Source organism: Schistocerca americana, unplaced genomic scaffold (genome assembly GCF_021461395.2).
Source record: "Schistocerca americana isolate TAMUIC-IGC-003095 unplaced genomic scaffold, iqSchAmer2.1 HiC_scaffold_198, whole genome shotgun sequence".
In the NCBI taxonomy this organism is placed as follows: Eukaryota; Metazoa; Arthropoda; class Insecta; order Orthoptera; family Acrididae; genus Schistocerca; species Schistocerca americana.
In genome coordinates, this window is record NW_025725904.1 from 112,501 (window position 1) to 120,000 (window position 7,500).

Sequence of the window (7,500 nt, forward strand, 5' to 3'; positions counted from 1 at the left end):
TGGCACTCCGATCCGAGTCGTTTGCTCGCGGCTTCAGCATATCAAGCAAGCCGGAGATCTCACCCATTTAAAGTTTGAGAATAGGTTGAGGTCGTTTCGGCCCCAAGGCCTCTAATCATTCGCTTTACCGGATGAGACTCGTACGAGCACCAGCTATCCTGAGGGAAACTTCGGAGGGAACCAGCTACTAGATGGTTCGATTAGTCTTTCGCCCCTATACCCAGCTCCGACGATCGATTTGCACGTCAGAATCGCTACGGACCTCCATCAGGGTTTCCCCTGACTTCGTCCTGGCCAGGCATAGTTCACCATCTTTCGGGTCCCAACGTGTACGCTCTAGGTGCGCCTCACCTCGCAATGAGGACGAGACGCCCCGGGAGTGCGGAGGCCGCCGCCCCGTGAAGGGCGGGGAAGCCCCATCCTCCCTCGGCCCGCGCAAGGCGAGACCTTCACTTTCATTACGCCTTTAGGTTTCGTACAGCCCAATGACTCGCGCACATGTTAGACTCCTTGGTCCGTGTTTCAAGACGGGTCGTGAAATTGTCCAAAGCTGAAGCGCCGCTGACGGGAGCGATTATTCCGCCCGAGAGCATCCCGAGCCAACAGCGGCGCGGGTCCGGGGCCGGGCCAGGTAGGTCCGTCATCCGGGAAGAACCGCGCGCGCTTGCCGGGAGCCCGAGCGCCCAAAGGGGCGAATCGACTCCTCCAGATATACCGCCGGGCAGCCAGCCAGGACACCGGGGCTCTGCCCAACAGACGCGAACCGAGGCCCGCGGAAGGACAGGCTGCGCACCCGGGCCGTAGGCCGGCACCCAGCGGGTCGCGACGTCCTACTAGGGGAGAAGTGCGGCCCACCGCACACCGGAACGGCCCCACCCCGCGGCGAGTGGAAAGGCAACCGGACACGACCCCGCCGCGGATTGCTCCGCGCGGGCGGCCGGCCCCATCTGCCGAGGGCGGAGGCCTGTGGCCGGATGGGCGTGAATCTCACCCGTTCGACCTTTCGGACTTCTCACGTTTACCCCAGAACGGTTTCACGTACTTTTGAACTCTCTCTTCAAAGTTCTTTTCAACTTTCCCTCACGGTACTTGTTCGCTATCGGTCTCGTGGTCATATTTAGTCTCAGATGGAGTTTACCACCCACTTGGAGCTGCACTCTCAAGCAACCCGACTCGAAGGAGAGGTCCCGCCGACGCTCGCACCGGCCGCTACGGGCCTGGCACCCTCTACGGGCCGTGGCCTCATTCAAGTTGGACTTGGGCTCGGCGCGAGGCGTCGGGGTAGTGGACCCTCCCAAACACCACATGCCACGACAGGCGGCAGCCTGCGGGGTTCGGTGCTGGACTCTTCCCTGTTCGCTCGCCGCTACTGGGGGAATCCTTGTTAGTTTCTTTTCCTCCGCTTAGTAATATGCTTAAATTCAGCGGGTAGTCTCGCCTGCTCTGAGGTCGTTGTACGAGGTGTCGCACGCCACACCGCCAGCCGGCTGTGCACGCTACCGAGTAAGTACCGGTATGCGAACCGCCAGGCGACGGGCGCGCATCGCACGTTTCAGGAGGCGCGGCCGGCCCCACAGGCGGCCGCGACGCTCCCAGGTCTGCGAAGCGGGGCAAACGCCGCGCGCTTCAGTATACGTAGCCGACCCTCAGCCAGACGTGGCCCGGGAACGGAATCCATGGACCGCAATGTGCGTTCGAAACGTCGATGTTCATGTGTCCTGCAGTTCACATGTCGACGCGCAATTTGCTGCGTTCTTCATCGACCCACGAGCCGAGTGATCCACCGTCCTGGGTGATCTTTTCTTAGTTTCCACTGTCTCTTTCAAGACAGTTGCATAGGCGGGACGTAGGCGTGTGGCGGCCCCTGTTCAAGCGTTCTGTGTCCAACGGCCTCACGGCCGATGGGCGTCGTACGGCTCCACACCGGAGCGGACAGGCAGTCGGGCGAAAGTAGTCATTCAAAACCGGCGCCAGGCGCCAGGTGCCGCAGGGCCAGCCGCTCCAGCGCTTCAGCGCTCGTACCACACAACATTGGCGTTAGTTTTGAGAAGCACGCGTGGTTCCGCACGCGGCGCACGGCTACTGCGAGCCGTACAGGTAGCGTGTTGCGCGACACGACACGCACATCGAACGACATGCAGTCTAGTCGGTAATGATCCTTCCGCAGGTTCACCTACGGAAACCTTGTTACGACTTTTACTTCCTCTAATGATCAAGTTTGGTCATCTTTCGGTAGCATCGGCAACGACAGAGTCAATGCCGGCGTACCAGTCCGAAGACCTCACTAAATCATTCAATCGGTAGTAGCGACGGGCGGTGTGTACAAAGGGCAGGGACGTAATCAACGCGAGCTTATGACTCGCGCTTACTGGAATTCCTCGTTCATGGGGAACAATTGCAAGCCCCAATCCCTAGCACGAGGAGGTTCAGCGGGTTACCCCGACCTTTCGGCCTAGGAAGACACGCTGATTCTTCAGTGTAGCGCGCGTGCGGCCCAGAACATCTAAGGGCATCACAGACCTGTTATTGCTCAATCTCGTGCAGCTAGAAGCCGCCTGTCCCTCTAAGAAGAAAAGTAATCGCTGACAGCACGAAGGATGTCACGCGACTAGTTAGCAGGCTAGAGTCTCGTTCGTTATCGGAATTAACAGACAAATCGCTCCACCAACTAAGAACGGCCATGCACCACCACCCACCGAATCAAGAAAGAGCTATCAATCTGTCAATCCTTCCGGTGTCCGGGCCCTGGTGAGGTTTCCCGTGGTTGAGTCAAATTAAGCCGCAGGCTCCACTACTGGTGGTGCCCTTCCGTCATTCCTTTAAGTTTCAGCTTTGCAACCATACTTCCCCCGGAACCCAAAAGCTTTGGTTTCCCGGAGGCTGCCCGCCGAGTCATCGGAGGAACTGCGGCGGATCGCTGGCTGGCATCGTTTATGGTTAGAACTAGGGCGGTATCTGATCGCCTTCGAACCTCTAACTTTCGTTCTTGATTAATGAAAACATACTTGGCAAATGCTTTCGCTTCTGTTCGTCTTGCGACGATCCAAGAATTTCACCTCTAACGTCGCAATACGAATGCCCCCGCCTGTCCCTATTAATCATTACCTCGGGTTCCGAAAACCAACAAAATAGAACCGAGGGTCCTATTCCATTATTCCATGCACACAGTATTCAGGCGGGCTTGCCTGCTTTAAGCACTCTAATTTGTTCAAAGTAAACGTGCCGGCCCACCGAGACACTCACTCAAGAGCACCCTGGTAGGATTGCAACGGGGTCCGCCTCGGGACGCACGAGCACGCACGAGGCGCGTCGCACGCCTTCGGCTCGCCCCACCGGCAGGACGTCCCACGATACATGCCAGTTAAACACCGACGGGCGGTGAACCAACAGCGTGGGACACAAATCCAACTACGAGCTTTTTAACCCGCAACAACTTTAATATACGCTAATGGAGCTGGAATTACCGCGGCTGCTGGCACCAGACTTGCCCTCCAATAGATACTCGTTAAAGGATTTAAAGTGTACTCATTCCGATTACGGGGCCTCGGATGAGTCCCGTATCGTTATTTTTCGTCACTACCTCCCCGTGCCGGGAGTGTAATTTGCGCGCCTGCTGCCTTCCTTGGATGTGGTAGCCGTTTCTCAGGCTCCCTCTCCGGAATCGAACCCTGATTCCCCGTTACCCGTTACAACCATGGTAGGCGCAGAACCTACCATCGACAGTTGATAAGGCAGACATTTGAAAGATGCGTCGCCGGTACGAGGACCGTGCGATCAGCCCAAAGTTATTCAGAGTCACCAAGGCAAACGGACCGGACGAGCCGACCGATTGGTTTTGATCTAATAAAAGCGTCCCTTCCATCTCTGGTCGGGACTCTGTTTGCATGTATTAGCTCTAGAATTACCACAGTTATCCAAGTAACGTGGGTACGATCTAAGGAACCATAACTGATTTAATGAGCCATTCGCGGTTTCACCTTAATGCGGCTTGTACTGAGACATGCATGGCTTAATCTTTGAGACAAGCATATGACTACTGGCAGGATCAACCAGGGAGCTGCGTCAACTAGAGCTGAGCAGCCGGCCGCCCGGGAGTGTGTCCCGGGGGCCCGCGCGAACACGCAAGCGTCCGCTCAATTATTCTGCAAACAGGAGGAGGCTGAGCTCCCCTGCACAATACACCTCGAAACCCTCTCAGGTCCCGGCGGCGCGCAGCGCCGTCCTAAGTACTTGGTCGGGTTCGAGAGAGGCGCAATCGCCCGGAGTTTGGCGAGTAGACGCTTTAGGTGCGACCACCCGTGCTCCCAACTGAGCTTGCCGCTGCCGACAGAGGCCCGGGAGCGTGCTGTCGTGGCATTGCCGGCGGGAGACAACACGCGCCACCTACGGTGACCGGCAGCTCCAACGCCAGCGCCACAGAAGGACAAAAGCCCCACTTGGGTGCCGAAGCGAACTCTCCCAGCACAGCGCACGCGCCAACACGTCCGCACAGCTGCGATACAAACCACCTGCGAGAATCGCAGAGGCGACCGAGCAGCAGACGGCGTCGCGGCGCCGAGCGCCGGGCGGCGGCGCATCCTCAGCGCACACAGTCCTCAATCGGACCAGCACACTGCAGATGTCCACCGCGCTTCGCACCGGGCCCGCGAGGACCTACTTTGGCCGCACGGCGCCGCGTGCAGGGTGCGCCGGCGCGCAGCTGCGCCGCCTGCCGCCTCCGTCGGCCGGCGCGCCTGCCACTGGCCGCCCCCACCAGCCGGCTGTAGCGCGTGCGCCCACGCACCGCGCGGCCAGCACGCCGGGAGGCCCCCCCTCACCGGCCGGGGACGGTCCCACCCAGCCACCGCCGCGTATCGCTTCACACCCAGATGCCATTCACGTTCGTGGGCATGGTGGGTATCGCTGGAACAACCGGTTGGTAGCTCAACCGATCGTCGCCATCACTGATTCACCTCTAGCGAGAACAACCGCACCACAACGGTTTACCAGTTGTTCATTTGCATAACGTCACCAGCAAACGTAGGCGTCCATCGCCATTTGCAAATTCAACGATTGTTGCATGCCTGTGTCAGGTGTCACGACACACTATGTCTGCCCACATACACGCAACAACATGTGCACGCTTCGCGAACACGTGGAAGGTGGCCCCCGTACGTATGCGATGTCCATTGCGCGAACGACTGTCAACCGGCCTCTGTCGCATGTCGCAGATGTGGAACGCAGTGCACCATGCTATCACGGTGTGTGAGAAGAGACGACTACGTCTGACAACACGCGCCACTACATCAACAGACGGCTCATGCTGATCGCCATCCAGGGCATACCACACTGCAATCCAGCTCTTATAGGGAGACGACACGTAGCTGAGTGCACAACATTTGGACCGCATGGTTCGCCGTTGTTGGCGCAGTCGTTGTACGGTCACATGTACCACGATGTATCATTCAGTACATGAGGACCAATGTGCAGTACAGTGTGTGATTTGGACGTACAACATCAGCGGACAGTTGACACAGGCCGTACCACAGCGTAGGCTAAGTGCTTCGCACATGCGAATGCCAATGAACAACTGCAAATGCCAATGAACAACTGCAAAGGGCATTGAGCATGTACGTCCTGCTGCCATCCACATTACAGTGTATAGCTGCAAGGTGTTTAACATGAAGCGATACACTGGGGACCGGGCAGTGCGAGTAGCAAACTATATTGCGGGGGTTGCAGTTAGGCAACACTACACTAATTTAACGCGTCGTATGACAATTACAGAGCAGGTTAAGGCCCAACGTGTGTTGGGTTAAGGCCCAACGTGTGTTGGGTTAAGGCCCAACGTGTGTTGGGTTAAGGCCCAACGTGTGTTGGGTTAAGGCCCAACGTGTGTTGGGTTAAGGCCCAACGTGTGTTGGGTTAAGGCCCAACGTGTGTTGGGTTAAGGCCCAACGTGTGTTGGGTTAAGGCCCAACGTGTGTTGGGTTAAGGCCCAACGTGTGTTGGGTTAAGGCCCAACGTGTGTTGGGTTAAGGCCCAACGTGTGTTGGGTTAAGGCCCAACGTGTGTTGGGTTAAGGCCCAACGTGTGTTGGGTTAAGGCCCAACGTGTGTTGGGTTACGTTAAGGGGCAATGTGGGTTACGTTAAGGGGCAATGTGGGTTACGTTAAGGGGCAATGTGGGTTACGTTACGGCGCAATATAGGTTACGTTACGGCGCAATATAGGTTACGTTAAGGCGCAATATCGGTTACGTTAAGGCGCAATACAGGTTACGTTAAGGCGCAATACAGGTTACGTTAAGGCGCAATACAGGTTACGTTAAGGCGCAATACAGGTTACGTTAAGGCGCAATACAGGTTACGTTAAGGCGCAATACAGGTTACGTTAAGGCGCAATACAGGTTACGTTAAGGCGCAATGCAGGTTACGTTAAGGCGCAATGCAGGTTACGTTAAGGCGCAATACAGGTTACGTTAAGGCGCAATACAGGTTACGTTAAGGCGCAATACAGGTTACGTTAAGGCGCAATACAGGTTACGTTAAGGCGCAATACAGGTTACGTTAAGGCGCAATACAGGTTACGTTAAGGCGCAATACAGGTTACGTTAAGGCGCAATACAGGTTACGTTAAGGCGCAATACAGGTTACGTTAAGGCGCAATACAGGTTACGTTAAGGCGCAATACAGGTTACGTTAAGGCGCAATACAGGTTACGTTAAGGCGCAATACAGGTTACGTTAAGGCGCAATACAGGTTACGTTAAGGCGCAATACAGGTTACGTTAAGGCGCAATACAGGTTACGTTAAGGCGCAATACAGGTTACGTTAAGGCGCAATACAGGTTACGTTAAGGCGCAATACAGGTTACGTTAAGGCGCAATACAGGTTACGTTAAGGCGCAATACAGGTTAGGTTAAGGCGCAATACAGGTTAGGTTAAGGCGCAATACAGGTTAGGTTAAGGTACGACATAGGTTAGGTTAAGGTACGACATAGGTTAGGTTAAGGTACGACATAGGTTAGGTTAAGGTACGACATAGGTTAGGTTAAGGTACGACATAGGTTAGGTTAAGGTACGACATAGGTTAGGTTAAGGTACGACATAGGTTAGGTTAAGGTACGACATAGGTTAGGTTAAGGTACGACATAGGTTAGGTTAAGGTACGACATAGGTTAGGTTAAGGTACGACATAGGTTAGGTTAAGGTACGACATAGGTTAGGTTAAGGTACGACATAGGTTAGGTTAAGGTACGACATAGGTTAGGTTAAGGTACGACATAGGTTAGGTTAAGGTACGACATAGGTTAGGTTAAGGTACGACATAGGTTAGGTTAAGGTACGACATAGGTTAGGTTAAGGTACGACATAGGTTAGGTTAAGGTACGACATAGGTTAGGTTAAGGTACGACATAGGTTAGGTTAAGGTACGACATAGGTTAGGTTAAGGTACGACATAGGTTAGGTTAAGGTACGACATAGGTTAGGTTAAGGTACGACATAGGTTAGGTTAAGGT

At 55.2% G+C, this 7,500-nt stretch overlaps 3 non-coding genes across 3 annotated transcripts in view; all 3 read right to left on the bottom strand.

The window, feature by feature from the left end:
• Window positions 1-1,452, bottom strand: part of LOC124573866 — a 4,223-nt gene extending 2,771 nt beyond the window's left edge. Inside the window, exon 1 of the ribosomal RNA XR_006972197.1 lies at window positions 1-1,452. This exon is cut by the window's left edge and continues 2,771 nt beyond it. This is a non-coding gene — a ribosomal RNA (large subunit ribosomal RNA).
• A 188-nt stretch (window positions 1,453-1,640) lies between these two features.
• On the bottom strand, window positions 1,641-1,795 carry LOC124573885. The gene has a single exon (XR_006972208.1). It is a non-coding gene; the product is annotated as a 5.8S ribosomal RNA (ribosomal RNA).
• Window positions 1,796-2,150: 355 nt separating this feature from the next.
• On the bottom strand, window positions 2,151-4,056 carry LOC124573928. Its single transcript, XR_006972247.1, has one exon. It is a non-coding gene; the product is annotated as a small subunit ribosomal RNA (ribosomal RNA).
• Window positions 4,057-7,500: the final 3,444 nt, after the last annotated feature.